Genomic DNA, 14,615 nt, shown 5'->3' on the forward strand with positions numbered 1-14,615 from the left:
TGTGTCCCTTCATCTCCCATTACTCAGTCCTTACTCAAGCAAACTTCCTTTGAAGTCAATGACCCAAACCCAGAGGGGCAGGAGCAGAGCTCCGGCAGCCCCTCTTGAAATTGCTGGGAAACAATGCGTGAGTAAAAACCTCAGCATTTGGGCCATTGACTTCTCTGGGAGCTAAGGGATACTACAGAGGTGAGATTAGATAGATACATAGACTGGCTTGGTTCCTCAGTGAGAAGACAGGGAGTTACTCTGAATTTGCAGCGAGTGTCCCTCAGCTCCAATTCTGGCCCATAGTGAGGTTGCTCTGTGAACCCTCTGATTATACTACAGAATAGTCCCACCATATCTCGAGAAATGGAAATTACATTTCTTACAGCACGGGAAATCAGTCAAGCTCCATTTCATCCCAGTTCCATCTCAGGCACTAACTATTCTGGGGGGCTTCATTCCGCTAGCCTTGAAACGGGGAAGCTAGTTTGAACATATCCCATTTTGTGAGCAACACAGGTGCGATGATGCAATCTGGCCTGGTCATTGTAATAAGCGACTCTGGTGGTTTCCCACTGCTCTCCCCAGCACTGTCATATCCTGAGCAGCCGGGAGACGTTTCCACTGCCAGAGGGATGGCATGACAACCCGAGCACACCCACCCTAATAGCAGGACTGTGCAGCTCTAACAGTAGCAAAATCTCTCTGTGAGACAGATCTGCTTTGAGAGCAAGATCTAATCTAACACTTTTGCATTTCAAAGCCAATGAGAGGGATTTCAAATAAATACATTGTGTTCGCTGACAGATGCGGGGGCTGTGGTGGTGATGACTGGTATGAAATATTTTCACCTTCAAAGGGAAGTTTCAGAAACCCCTGGACATGTTTGTAACAGAGGGGAGAACTCTGCGGAAGGCAGTTTTACCATCTGTCCAGTCGGGTCTGGAATCTGAAAGTTCTGTAGCAAGCGGGATGTGTGTGTTTGTGTGTGTGTGTATGTCAGTCTGGCTCCAGTTCTCGCAAAATGCCTGTGCAATAGAAAGAAACACACTGAGGGCATATTCAAACCAGTCCAAACAGCCCCCTGCCTATCGGTTCACGCCTGAATTTTCTGTTTTCTTTAGCATCCTCCTTTCCTGCTCTCTTTAACCCCTTCCGTGCTGGACACTCTGTAGGCGGACCAGCTCTGCCAATGACACCCCTTATGTACTCCAGCTCCCTCAGGAATCAATAGATGTTCTGTGGTCTCAGGACGGCATTAGCAAGGACAAAGCCTTAAAACTTTCTCTGTGCCTATCTGCCCCTACGGAGGTGCCTTCCTCCCCTGCACCAGGCCCAGTGAGCCTCATCAGACTCTGCATCCCACTTGCCTGCCCCCAGTCTAAGTCTTGCTTTCCCTACACACCTGTTTCTTTCCCATCTCCCCCTCCCTGCTCCTGCTTCCTGCCTTGGCTTTTTATATGGGCTTCCAGCACCTCTACCAACTCCTCTGTTGGTCCCCAATACTGCGCCCTCTGCTGGCCATCTGAGATTTCCCACTCTGCACTGGATGGAAGTAGCAGTATCCTGAGCTGAATGCCAACAGGGGGGCATGTGGGTGACACCTGCAGATGCAATCCCTCACCCGTTCCCTTCCATCGCTTGCATTTGGAAGTGTTTTTGGAGGAGGAGAGGGGAAGCCCTGCCTCTGTATCCTATGCTCCTACAACCCAGAACCAGCAGGGCCAAACCCTAAAGCTCTTACTCAGGCAAATCTCCTGTTGGACCAGATCCTGAAAGTGCGCTGAGCACGTGCCAATCCCACTGATGCCAAGGGGTGCTGTGTCTGTGGAAGCAGCTCAGGATTTGGGGAAGGAAGAAAGGAGGATTTCTACTCCCCGGGAAGCGATGGGAGCCCGACAGCTTCAGCCGTTTAAACCAAGACTGGACCAAGCACTGGTGAATGCTGTGCAGGGAAGAGCCCTGCACTAGCAAGGGGCTGGACTGGGTAGCCCAATGGTCTTTGCCACCTCTCCTGTGGCATCAGCAAGGAATGGAGACATCTTCCCTTTGAAGGCAGCCTGTGATGGTCTGGTGATGTGACAGGAGGACAGGACTCCCATAGTATTCTTGTCAGCAAGTTAAGGAAGTATGGGCTGGATGAATGCACTATAAGGTGGGTAGAAAGCTGGCTAAATTGTCGGGCTCAACGGGTAGTGATCAATGGCTCCATGTCTAGTTGGCAGCCGGTATCAAGTGGAGTGCCCCAGGGGTCGGTCCTGGGGCCGGTTTTATTCAATATCTTCATAAATGATCTGGAGGATGGTGTGGATTGCACTCTCAGCAAATTTGCGGATGATACTAAACTGGGAGGAGTGGTAGATACGCTGGAGGGGAGGGATAGGATACAGAAGGACCTAGACAAATTGGAGGATTGGGCCAAAAGGAATCTGATGAGGTTCAATAAGGATAAGTGCAGGGTCCTGCACTTAGGACGGAAGAACCCAATGCACAGCTACAGACTAGGGACCGAATGGCTAGGCAGCAGTTCTGCAGAAAAGGACCTAGGGGTGACAGTGGACGAGAAGCTGGATATGAGTCAGCAGTGTGCCCTTGTTGCCAAGAAGGCCAATGGCATTTTGGGATGTATAAGTAGGGGCATAGCGAGCAGATCGAGGGACGTGATCGTTCCCCTCTATTCGACATTGGTGAGGCCTCATCTGGAGTACTGTGTCCAGTTTTGGGCCCCACACTTCAAGAAGGATGTGGATAAATTGGAGAGAGTCCAGCGAAGGGCAACAAAAATGATTAGGGGACTGGAACACATGAGTTATGAGGAGAGGCTGAGGGAGCTGGGATTGTTTAGCCTGCAGAAGAGAAGAATGAGGGGGGATTTGATAGCTGCTTTCAACTACCTGAAAGGGGGTTCCAAAGAGGATGGCTCTAGACTGTTCTCAATGGTAGCAGATGACAGAACGAGGAGTAATGGTCTCAAGTTGCAGTGGGGGAGGTTTAGATTGGATATTAGGAAAAACTTTTTCACTAAGAGGGTGGTGAAACACTGGAATGCGTTACCTAGGGAGGTGGTAGAATCTCCTTCCTTAGAGGTTTTTAAGGTCAGGCTTGACAAAGCCCTGGCTGGGATGATTTAACTGGGAATTGGTCCTGCTTTGAGCAGGGGGTTGGACTAGATGACCTTCTGGGGTCCCTTCCAACCCTGATATTCTATGATTCTATGACTCTCCCGTCGTGTTGCAGTAGCAATTCTACAGCATGGTATTTCTCATTCTCTTGTTTTATCTCATTCCCTTTCCCCCTTCCCTAGCTTCTGCCTTTGTCCCCCCACCCTCCTGGCAGCCTGGATGCACACAGGGAGAGGTTACATATTCTGCTGGATTCTGAAGTGGGAGGAAGGGGCCTTTCGCAGTTGGGATAGATATTGACACCTTCACACATCCAAGATCTGGCAGGGGGGGTGAGGGGGGAAGAGGCGCCACAGAGAATCCATCGGCTGCATTTACTTCACCCTCCTTGAGTGGGAGGGTGTCTATATCTGGAGAGACTGGCAGCATTTTTTACAGTGACAAAGACTGATCAGTGGGCCCCACGGGACAGCTGGGCCTCTCTACCGGCCCCCCTTCTGCCTAGTCACAGAAATGACCATGTTTCCCCCAGGAAAAAGAAAGGGGAGCTGGTGGGGAGAAGGGGATCAGCTCACCCTCTCCAGCCTGCCCACAGGGTCAGTTTTATTTCTCCAGTGGCCTCAAACAGCAGAACTCAGAGTCCTTCTGCCCAGGGCTACACTGATTGGCTCCTCCTGGACCATCTGATATCGCTCTACCTTATTGCCCAGCCCCTGGGTAATGAAAGGGATATTGTTCAGGGCAGGAGGGGGCTCACGCATCCTTCCCTGCAGTAGGTAGGAGGTAACTCCTTGCAGTTGCACATCTTCAGAGCTAAGCCCTTGAGTGCATGCACGGATACCAAAAGCTGGACCTGGCCAGCATCCCTCAGCCCAGCTAAGACAGTCCAGCTCCACGGACAGTGTTTACAACTCACAGCCAGCTGCTGTGCCAGGGACGAATGGGCAGTTGCATTTAGCGGGGCAGGAGGGAATGCCCTGCCTCAGCCTGCAACCTGAACTCCAGGGAGTAGCACCAGCTGGGCACTATTCTATAGATGGAAGAAGTTTCCGCAGTATCATTATTACTCTGATATCACACTGTGCTTTCTCTTTCCCTTTCCCTTCTTTCTTCCGCTCCTTCCCCCTTTCCTACTTTCCTTCTTCAGCAGGAAAATACCAAACATCTGATTGCCATGTGGTTTCCTCACCCTCTGTCTGCTCATCCAGAGCCAACCCCCAACCTCCTGCCTCATGTATTCGCCATCTCCCGACCCCTACCCTACCCACTTACCTGCTTCTGGAGAGCAAGGGCCCCAAGGCAGGGTGGACACTGCCAGGCTTAGAATCTTCCTTCCCTGGCCACTTCAGCCTGCATCTCACAGAGCAACTGGGTCTCCTCTGTCTCCCTCCGTAGCCTGAGCAGGAACGGAGGAGGGCAGGGTGAAAAGGGGGGAGAGGGGAGGAGGAGAGGGAGGAAGGGAGGGGGGGAGAGGAAACTTTAATAGCACAGAGCCCCTTTTGTTTCCAGCATATGGTATATTTCGGACATACTGAAGGCATTAGACACCTATATGAAAGTGCTTACACTGGAATATAAATGCAGCCCATATCCAGCTCTCCGGGAAAGCATTCCATCACGGATCTGGAGCCTGGCAAAATCCAAACAGAAAAGGAAAAATGGGCAGCTTCCAAAGACCTCAAGGTTTCTCTTTCACCTGGACAGTCCTTCCAAGCTCTCTGGGGATGTTCCCCGCTGATCCAAATGACTGATTACTTTTAGCAGAGATGTCGCTCCCAAAGAGTAAAAGATGTGGAGAATTCCAAAGCAAAAGGGCCCCTGTCACAGACAGTGACCACTGAATTACAGGGAGAGGTTGGAGTTTGGTTGTCTCACAGGGGCACTTGCAGAGTGAGCCAAACCCAAAGAGTGCAGACAAAGCGCGACAGGTGGTGGCAGTGGGGCTGTGGGGGCACCAGGGGGACTATGCAGTGTTGGTGCCAAAGGAAAGGAAGTTTCCCTGTTACATCCATTGTGTCTCAAAAGCCCTGGTGGACTCTCCAGAGGCTGTGTCAAAAGACTTGCAGATCTCAACAGCTCTAGTCACTCAGCTGGTCCCGTAGGGAGGGGAGGAGGCAGAAGGGTGGATGACATATCTGCCACTGGCCTAAAACAATTTATATACATGTCTGGAGTCACGGACCAAGTGGCAAAACCTTCCATGCTGCCCTCTCTTGCCCAGCAGGCTGTAGGGGAGAGCTGGGCATACCCAGACCTGGCAACCCCTCCTTACAGCCTGCTGGAGACTAGCATCCAAATGAGCACATCTGACTCTGATGAGATTCCTTGACCTGCTCGGAGCCACTTGGCATCTCATGGGAAAGGCCAAAAAAACATTCGGGAGTAGACGTTTAGACGATGCTCAAATAAATTGGTTAGTCTCTAAGGTGCCACAAGTACTCCTTTTCTTTTGACGTTTATTCTGTTCACACGTTGCCTTCGCCCCCTTTCCCCCCTTCTCTTGATCTTTCTAAGTCGCCTGGAGACTATGGGGTGGTGGAGGGAGGATCTGGATTCTGCAGCTGCTGCATGCACACAACTCCTGTGGCGCTCAGCTGGGCTGTTCATGCCCAGGTGAGTGAAGCTCAGGATCTTTGTGGCTTAGGAATTTGCCTGCATCTGCCTCTTCTTCACTGGGGCTGTCCTCTATGAGCTCAACATAGAGAAGGATGGTTTCGTGGCTGAGACAGGGGGCTGGGACTCAGGAGACCCAGCTTCAAGTCCCTGCTCTGCCACAGACTTCAAGGGTGACCTTGGGCAAGTCACTTCATCTCTTCGTGCCTCAGTCCCCATTGGTACAATGGGATAATACTTTCTTTCCCCCATGTCTGTGATCAGTTGCAGCTGTGAGCTCTTTGGGGCAGGGAACATCTCTTGCTTTGTATTCATACAATGGCCTCATTTGGAGCCTCTAGGTGCTACCATGATACAACCAATAATAAATAATAATAATCTATTTCTATAGTAACCACTGGAGATGTTAAAGGGGGCTGGGAGGAGTTCATTCATTCTGCAGTGCCACGGTATGTCTACACGGCACCCTAAACCCAGGCTCTGACTCAGGTTTGAGCCCTGGCCCCTCTTCCATCCACACACAAATCAGGATGGCTTAAGTCAGCAAGCACTCAGGATGTGGGACCTAGGGCCCTGGTAGAGGGTGGATCAGAGCCCAAGTCCCACTGAGACTTGGGTCCAAGCCCTGGCATTTTGCAGTGTGGCTGCAGGTCAAGCCGCAGACCTGAGTCAGAAGTCTCTGTAGTGTATCATGGATGTGTTGGCACGGCTGTAAGACCCGGGTCCAGCCATTGTGAGCCCAGGTTTAGAATGCAGTGTGGACACTCAAGCGTGGGCTTGGGAACACACGCTCAGGTCCCCCAGACTTGGGCTTAGCATGCAGTGTAGACAGGCCCTCCGAAGCCAGAGTTCCCAGTGTCAAAGTGCTTCTCTGGTGCTGAATCATTTCGGCCTAGTCACTGGGCGGGAGGAAGAGTGAGCAGTTCGGAGGAGCTGGCTAACCGAATAGGCTGTTTACACACCAATAGCTTGCTAATCAGCAATCAGCAGGCAAGGAGCTGAGAGACAGCACAGCCCAGGGCAATGGGAAAACACACACTACCTGATTCGGTTGTTTGACTCTGTGTGGTGCACTAACACAGTGGGGCTGATGTGCAAGTTAGGGTTCAAACGTGACTCACAGAATCATGCAAGGCGATGCCCAGGAACCTTCACCTTCAGCACAGAGGAGTGCCCAGCGCAGAGGCCAGAGGTTCCAATAGGAAACGCCCCAGCTCACGCCAAGCAGCAGGTGTGGGCAGTGCAGACTGGTGGTGCCGGAATGCCATGCTCCGGGAACCAGTGCATGCTGGGATCTGGCAGGAAGACGCGGATGGCTGCAATCGGCCCCAGTTCATACGAACGAGGCACACGCCCTGGGCTCCTGGCAAATGGCCAGCATGGCCCTTATATGGACAAACCTGGATCTGACCACGCTAGTGTCAGCTCAAGGCTTCCACCCCGTCCCCCTGGCTGCCAAACCAACACCTAGCCAAAGGGGCACGAAACTGATCCAGTTGCCACCCGCAGCACAGCAGGGCTCCCCTCTGCACCAGTGACTGCTCCAGAGTCCGAAACCGGGTGTCTCTCCCCCAACAGTCGTACCTGTGGCCAGGGCCGGGGCGAAGGCACTGAAATGAGACCGTCCTGATGAGCTCTGCGCCTGGACTCAGGTGAAAGAGCATGTCGTCCCCTCTCCAGAACCGCAGCAAACTTCCAAACCCCAATACCTCAGCAAGACAAGCGACGGCCACAAGCCGCGCGCACTGGGCAGGCTGCGTGGTTAATTGGCACTTTGTCCAGCGGTGAGCCCGTCACACTCCAATTTGAAGTAAAAAAAAGCAGCCAGTAAAAAGCCTTTATAGCTCTTCAGAGCTCATAAACCTGCAGGGCTCTAGCAAGGGGCCACTTGATTGGGGGCAGCCAGGAAAATCGATTGCAGATTTTGGTAAGTTAAACATTACAGCATTGCAAGCCCCGAAGCCTGGTTTGCTGAGCGGACCCCCAGTGGCAGAAATTAAACAAGGGAAGCTTTATGGGTGCGAGGGCGGGAAGGGACACTCTTGTTTTCCCTCCTCCCATGCTCCATTCTCATTTTCTCCCTTGGCTAAGGTACAGCAGACTTGTGAGGGGGTTTTAGAGAATATATGCAGTGTGCAGAACACATCTCGGGCAAAGCAGATCCTATAGGAGGACAATCACTCTGTTTGCCATCTAACCCTAATATAACTCCTCAGGTGTTGTGCCCTGAAGGGACACTCCCCCACACAACAGGAGATACGCAAAATCATCCGTGCAGATCATGTTTTCAGAAGCTGCCCACATCGCCTTTGTCTTCTGTGATTTCCTCTAACTTTTCCCATTGGGTTGCATCCCTTAAAGAGACTGGATGCTCTGGTTTAATTGGGACCATCCTGATGTTTCCATCTGATAGCTTGGTGGCCTAAGGACCATTTCATCTCATCAGTCAAAGCACTTGGGTGTTTGCTACAGAATGTTTGTTCCAGCCACCCTGATGTGCAATGGGTACACAAAGCGCTTCCCAAGCATGTGTCACACCACCCATCGTTCAAGGCCAAAGTTTGGCCGGGCAACAACGTTGCAATGTGAGCTCGAGGGGGCAGTGACCCAGCCCCCTCAGTGTAAAACCCCTGCAGGGGTCAAGAATCAAGGCTGAAGGGGGAGGGCGCCTGGCTGCTACCAGAGCCATACAGAGGAGGGAATTGAGGACACTGGAGTGCAGGGGGAAGGGTCTGAGCTCAGACACCACTTTGCTGTTCCAAGTGGCACTTTCCTGACCCAGGTAGGGCAGCCAGAATACAGAGCACTCCGATATTCGGTGACCTTAAGAAACATTGCCACAAAAATGCTCCGGTTTTGGATTATGAAACTAGGGTCACCTGAGCACCCCAGAGCTTCTTGCTCATCCAGCTGGTCCTCTGGAATCTCCTCCCATAACCCCCAATCCCAGTGGTTCTCAAAACATGGTCCACAGAGCGATTCCAAGTGGAGCTGCGTGTGTTCACCACAATGGGGAGACATCTATCAGTCTTCAAGCAGCTTCCTGCCAGTGGTATCCTAGCCCTGAAATCTTAGGCTTCCCACAACACAGTTGAACTAATGCCCCAGCCCACTCCCTGCACCCTATGTGGCTACTTCATGCCTTTCTTTGGCAAGCGTTTCTTTGCTGTGAAATTAGCCAATGCATAGGCCTGGTCACAAATTTTCCATCTAAACTTATTTTTTTTAAATGGAAAATTGGGTTTTTGGTCAAAACAAATATTGCCATAGGAAGTGTCTGTTTTCCTTGAAAATGTTTGATTTTCCGTCAGAAAACCATAAACCTAAAAACCGAACATTTGGGGTTTGGGCAGTATTTAGATAAACTTTTTCCAGCTTTTAGGCAATTTTTTTTTTTTTTTTTTTTTTTGGTTTTCAGCAGTTCTCAGGTGAAAATTTTCTGGGCTTTGGCAGTTTTCAGGCAAAAACTTTTGGGTTTGGAGTGCTTGGTTTTTTTGAGAAAAAGGCAGAATTTTCCAATGGGAAAAAAAACAATTTTCCAAACAGTTCTATTCACTCGTGATCAGATTTGCTGAGAAGACAAAAGTGGAGGGGAACCAAACCCAGGAGGAGAGAGCTAAACTGCAAAGCAACCTGGAGAGATGAGAGCAGTGAGGTCTTGACAGAACGGAGATCCTCAGTATAAGTAAATGTGATGTCCTACACCCAACAAGAGGAAATCGGCAGCATGGATTCAAGCAGCCACACCTGTTCCATTAATCACCCTCCAGTTCCTAGTGTCACTTTCTAAGTAAGCCAAGCACTAGAAGGTGTGGAGTTCAGAATGCGACATATCCACAAGTGGATCTCTTCATTGAGTAGTCCACAATCTGACCATGTTGGAGCACTATGACTCCACCTTACCTCCTTGTAGGAAGTCGTGACCTATTGCACCATTAAGTTGCTGCTCTTGTTCTTTGCTGAATGTATAGATCTCGGTCTCTTTGTTTGGCCTGTTCCGGGTCGCTCTTTGGGTGCATTTATTGATGGCATGACAGCATCACCAGCTATAGAATTGATCTCTCCCTCTTGTGTTCCTCTGAGCCCCCTGCCAAGCTGTCTCTTTCCCCTCTCCCCACTGTAACAGCATTCTAGCTGCTGGACAAAGGACATTTAATTATTCCCAACTGGAGGTGTGTCAGAAACATACGTTGCTCAAGTTCTAGGGCACTGAGCGTATTTCTGCTTTAGAGATTGGGGCTCAAACTCAAGGATGGCTCACAAGTGAAAAGGCACTGGGTGGTCTCTTGCCCGACTCTCCATTCATGTGTACTGCAGAACTACCCCATCATTGGGTTTGATTGGCAGTCTCTGATTAAGAGGGAGAGGTCCAGGAGTTAAACAGGATGGGTGGCTGCGGGTCAGGATTCAGGTGCATTGGCAGAGCTGGAGGGTGGGGTCCCAGGATTGGAGCAGCAGGGGGGTACTGCAAGCTAGGAGGGAGGAGCATTGACAGAATTGTGCACCAGAGCAATTGTATAACCATGGTGCACCGAGATGTCATTTTTACAGCTGACTTCCCCTTTAAGGGCTTGATCCTGCTGTTGTTGAAATTGATTGGCTTATTACCATTCAATGAGTGCAGGGCACTATACTTTTTGGAACACAGAAAAGGGAAAATAACACAGAAAGGCCGCAATGGCCAGGCCTGAGCAGGAACATGAGAGAAGAGCATCGCCGCAGAGTACTAGCCAGAACCGGGAGCGTGTAGACAGCTATATCAAATGTGCAGCTTTGTTTATCGCACTGGGAGCTGTTGGGGACGATTATGTAAATATATATTTTACAGATGTTCTAACCACATAGTATTTATCCAGTCGAGAGTAACAGCACTTCCCGCTGCCATAGATACAGCTTGTCATGTCAACAGGGTCCAACCATCTGCTTGGGGAGTCTGTGGACGTTCAAGGGCTTTACGGCTCATCAAAGCAGCAGCCCAGCAAGCACGCCTTTTGGAACAAACCCCGTGAGGAGACAGCAGGGGTCCCTGAAGACAGCGGTTGGATGAAACTTTTGTATGAAGCCAAGAGGAGCACCATGGAGGGCCGCCAGGGCTCAGATAGAGTTCCGAGGCTGCTTTGCACCGTTCACATGTCAGATGCATGTAAACATGTAGCGTGGCATTAGCTCTTTACACAACAAACGTAATATGAAGAAATCTCACGGCCAAATGGGGCCCAAATAACCATGTTTACTAACTCTATGCAAGGCCTAGCTACATATATAAATATTCAATTTTTTTTCCAGAGGCAAATTAGGCTTTAGACAAAACAGAAATTTGTACAGAAAGTGTCTGTTTTCCTTGAACATCCTGAAAAATTTCAGTCTTTGGTTTTTTTTTTTTAATAAAAAGTTGAAAATTTTCAATGGAAGCTCCCCCTGCCGTCACCACCACCATCTCTGTTATTTTAAATCACACACAGCTTCTGAGACATAGTTCATAGAATATCAGGGTTGGAAGGGACCTCAGGAGATCATCTAGTCCAACCCACTGCTTAAAGCAGGACCAATCCCCAATTTTTGCTCCAGATTTCTAAATGCCCCCCTCAAGGATTGAACTCACAACCCTGGATTTAGCAGGCCAATGCTCAAACCACTGAGCTATCCCTCCTTCTTTAATAACATCAATTCTGAGGCCCGAGAGGGAGGAAGACCTTCTCAAAAACGTCTAAATCCATCTCATCTCCAGGCTCTGGATACTCTTACAATCCAGAACTGTCACATTGTCCAGTTTGCTGGACTTCATCAGCATATACTGTACAGCCCCATCACACTGGTAAGTAATGGTGGGATGCTGTCACTTTCCTTCAAATCTGTTGCACACAGATTTATGAATCTTAATAACACCATGCGTGGACTTTGACTCTCAGCTGCTACAGAATTCCAGGGCCCAGTTGCTGTAAGAAGGGTATCTGGGTGTGTGTCTTAGCTGGTGAACTTTCTTAACCTTCCCTCTACCACACCTCACAGATCCATTGGCGACTTTACTGGAAGTCTTGATTCGTGGCAGGAAGAGTCTGGACAGCCAAGTTTGTTGTGGGAATCATGAGAATTTGGAGAGAATGAGAGGAAATGGGTGGGGTGGGGGGAAGTTTGATGAGGGAGGGGGTGCAGAGGGGAAGGAATTTTTCCTTCCCAGTGTTTTGGCTGCTTCGGTGTGAACTTGTATAAATTTACTCCTTATCTCTCAGACCATTTGATGTTTCCATGAAAAGAAAACAGTCTGCAGAAAAAAAGGAATCTTGATATAATATCCCTTTGGCATTGTAAAGAATGTTAAACGGCTCTAATCGGCTGGGACTCTTCAGCACACTGGGGCTCGCATCGTTCTGGGGGAGCCACTTCTGGCGGACAAAGAAATGTAAAAGAGCAGCTTCTTATGCTGGGAGTGTGCCGCCCAGACAGGTCTGGCTTGAAGATGGAGGGCGGCCTCTCTCCTTCCTCCCTCTCCTCCCAGGGGGAGGAATTAATGACTTCAGAGTATATTTACCCAGGCCCTGGCAATCTTCAAGTCAGTGGTTCCTAGTCTGCAAAAAAAACCAACACAACTGCAGGCTTATGAACCAAGATGTCTTGAACCAAGATCATCAGATCCAAACTGGAGCCGAACTCTGAGGCTCGGGTCTGCCTCCCTTTCTGTCTTTCAGTAGTCAAGCCCCATGGCCCTCAGCCTTTTCCATACCACAACCTCATCTTACAACATCAACAAAGTTTCAGGAACACACCCCCCTCTTCCATCTAGCCACAAAGAAAGGGAGAGTGGGCAGGACCCCCAGGCCAAGAACCCACGTTCTAGACTGGCCTAAGGTTGATACAACCACCCCTTCCTTCCAGTCTACGGGAGTTCAAAGACAATGAACAGAACTAGCGCTTTGAGCCTCACACGCAGTGGGCCAAAATGCGTGAGCTGGAGGAAAAGGCACCTGCTGACAGGAGAAGAACGACACGGGCTACGTAAGACCCACAGGTCTTAGGAAATCCGAGCAAATGTAAAAGGCTCTGTTCTGCCTTCAGTCAGAGCCTTACCCAGCAATTTACTTCAATGAGGTTGAGCTGCAAAGGTAAAACAGAGAGCAGAAACAGGACCCAAGTGTCTAAACTTAATGCCATGCAGTTGGAATAACCTGATTCACCCATATCAGTGCTTAAGATGCCTTTAGAGGGTCCGGGTGCATAGGAAAACCATAGCAAGATATATAAGCAAGATGACATGGGGTGCATTAGCCTATGTTTCATAGAGTTTAAGGCCAGAAGTGACCACTAGATCATCCATTCTGACCTCCTGTATAGCACAAGCCATTAAATTTCCCCAGTAACTCCTATACTGAACCAATAACTTGGGTTAGACCAAAGCAGTGGTTCTCAAAGGTATTTGATCGCGCCCCCCTGCATTGTATTGGCTGTAGTTCACGTCCCACCCACCCCCAGCCACACAAGTGCATATACCGATTTTTTAAAAAGCCAACATACATCACTAAATATTAAAACCAGCAGGGCATTGATTCAAGCAGAGCCACCGAACCATTGTGATCAGAACAAAAGCAAAACCATGAGACTGTGTTCGATGCTTACAGTGAAATGTGCACACCTCAGCGTAGCAACTGGATTAATGTGCGGAGGGCAACGACTTTGTAAAATGCTATGCCAGAAAATCCGTCAAATGCACAGTGCCTTCTAGAGTGAAACACACAGCACCATCTGAGGTCCTGATATGCCTGGAGGAATCCGCTTGGCTAGTTATTCGTTGCTGTGGGTAAAAATGTGTGCAGTACATTGTTTTTCTTAAAGCTTCTCATGCTCCGCCCCCCCCCAAATACATTTCACACATCCTTCCCTCAGGGGGGCATATCCCAGCTTGAAAACCTCTGGACTAAAGCATTTAAGTTCTCAGAAAACTAAATTGTTGTGTGTATCAGAGTGCATAGGGATATAGACACTAACCTAGGGTGACCAGACAGCAAATGTGAAAAATTGGGACGAAGGTGGAGGGTAATAGGTGCCAATATAAGAAAAAGACCCAAAAATTGGGACTGTCCCTATAAAATCAGGACATCTGGTCACCCTACACTAACCCCTTTTTTGGATCTTGCCAAGAAACAACTGGAAGGCTCAGACAGACAGGTAAGACACAAACCATTTAAGATCCCAGCAAGTGGCTCAAAGCATCAAAGACACAGGAATCATCTACTGCTTCTACACTGGGAAAGAGGTCACCTCACAAACAGCCTTTCAGACAAGAGTCTTATTAAGCACAACACGGGCTCTGAAATATTATTATTCCCTTGGAGAACTGGTCCCTCTTGCAAGTACTGTAGTTCTTCTGATTTACAGCTGCAACAGCAAAATCTGCATGATCTTCCCATGGCATAATAACAACATTCTATCCGATCTGGGAATTATGGAGCGAACCCCCAGATAAACCGTCACAGCCTCACAACACTAAATGTGTTGAGGTACGCGCATGTCCTTAAGAGGGGCAATGTGGTGCAAATTCAAATGGTGTGTGAAAAAAATCTACAATACACTGTATAATTATAGATACTGCTGTGATCTTATGGAATATACTTGAAGGCAAACGAGCTGGAAGCATTATTTTAAAAGACCCAACCGTATGGGGTTTCTCCTACACAGGCCGGTGACTTGCTCGTAGGGATCGTGCATGCAGTTATCTTCCGCAGTTCTGAAGACCCATGTCAGCAAACGTATGACTAAGAGCTCTGATGCTGTGCAAGGAAGTCGCTACTGGGTCTACCGGAAACTAGGATCTAAATTGCTGGGCATGATGAGCATCAAGGGAGGAGGCAGGGCATTGGCAAGGCTGAATTTGTTCCCTTCAACATTCTAAATTGGTAC

The 14,615-nt window shown here is 49.3% G+C and overlaps 1 protein-coding gene across 2 annotated transcripts in view; it reads right to left on the bottom strand.

The window, feature by feature from the left end:
• Window positions 1-14,615, bottom strand: part of SYNPO (synaptopodin) — a 91,450-nt gene that overhangs the window by 57,274 nt on the left and 19,561 nt on the right. The window contains exons 1-2 of one of the 2 annotated variants that reach the window (XM_084637405.1): window positions 7,308-7,448; window positions 4,383-4,506 (exon numbers count right to left, since the gene is read on the bottom strand). The exons of the other annotated variant lie outside the window; for it this stretch is intronic. The gene's annotated coding sequence lies outside the window, so the exon portion shown is untranslated. Of the gene's footprint in view, window positions 1-4,382; window positions 4,507-7,307; window positions 7,449-14,615 lie in introns of those variants that run through there. 2 annotated transcript variants of the gene reach the window in all.

This window comes from Lepidochelys olivacea (genome assembly GCF_965140295.1).
Source record: "Lepidochelys olivacea isolate rLepOli2 genome assembly, chromosome: 8".
In the NCBI taxonomy this organism is placed as follows: Eukaryota; Metazoa; Chordata; order Testudines; family Cheloniidae; genus Lepidochelys; species Lepidochelys olivacea.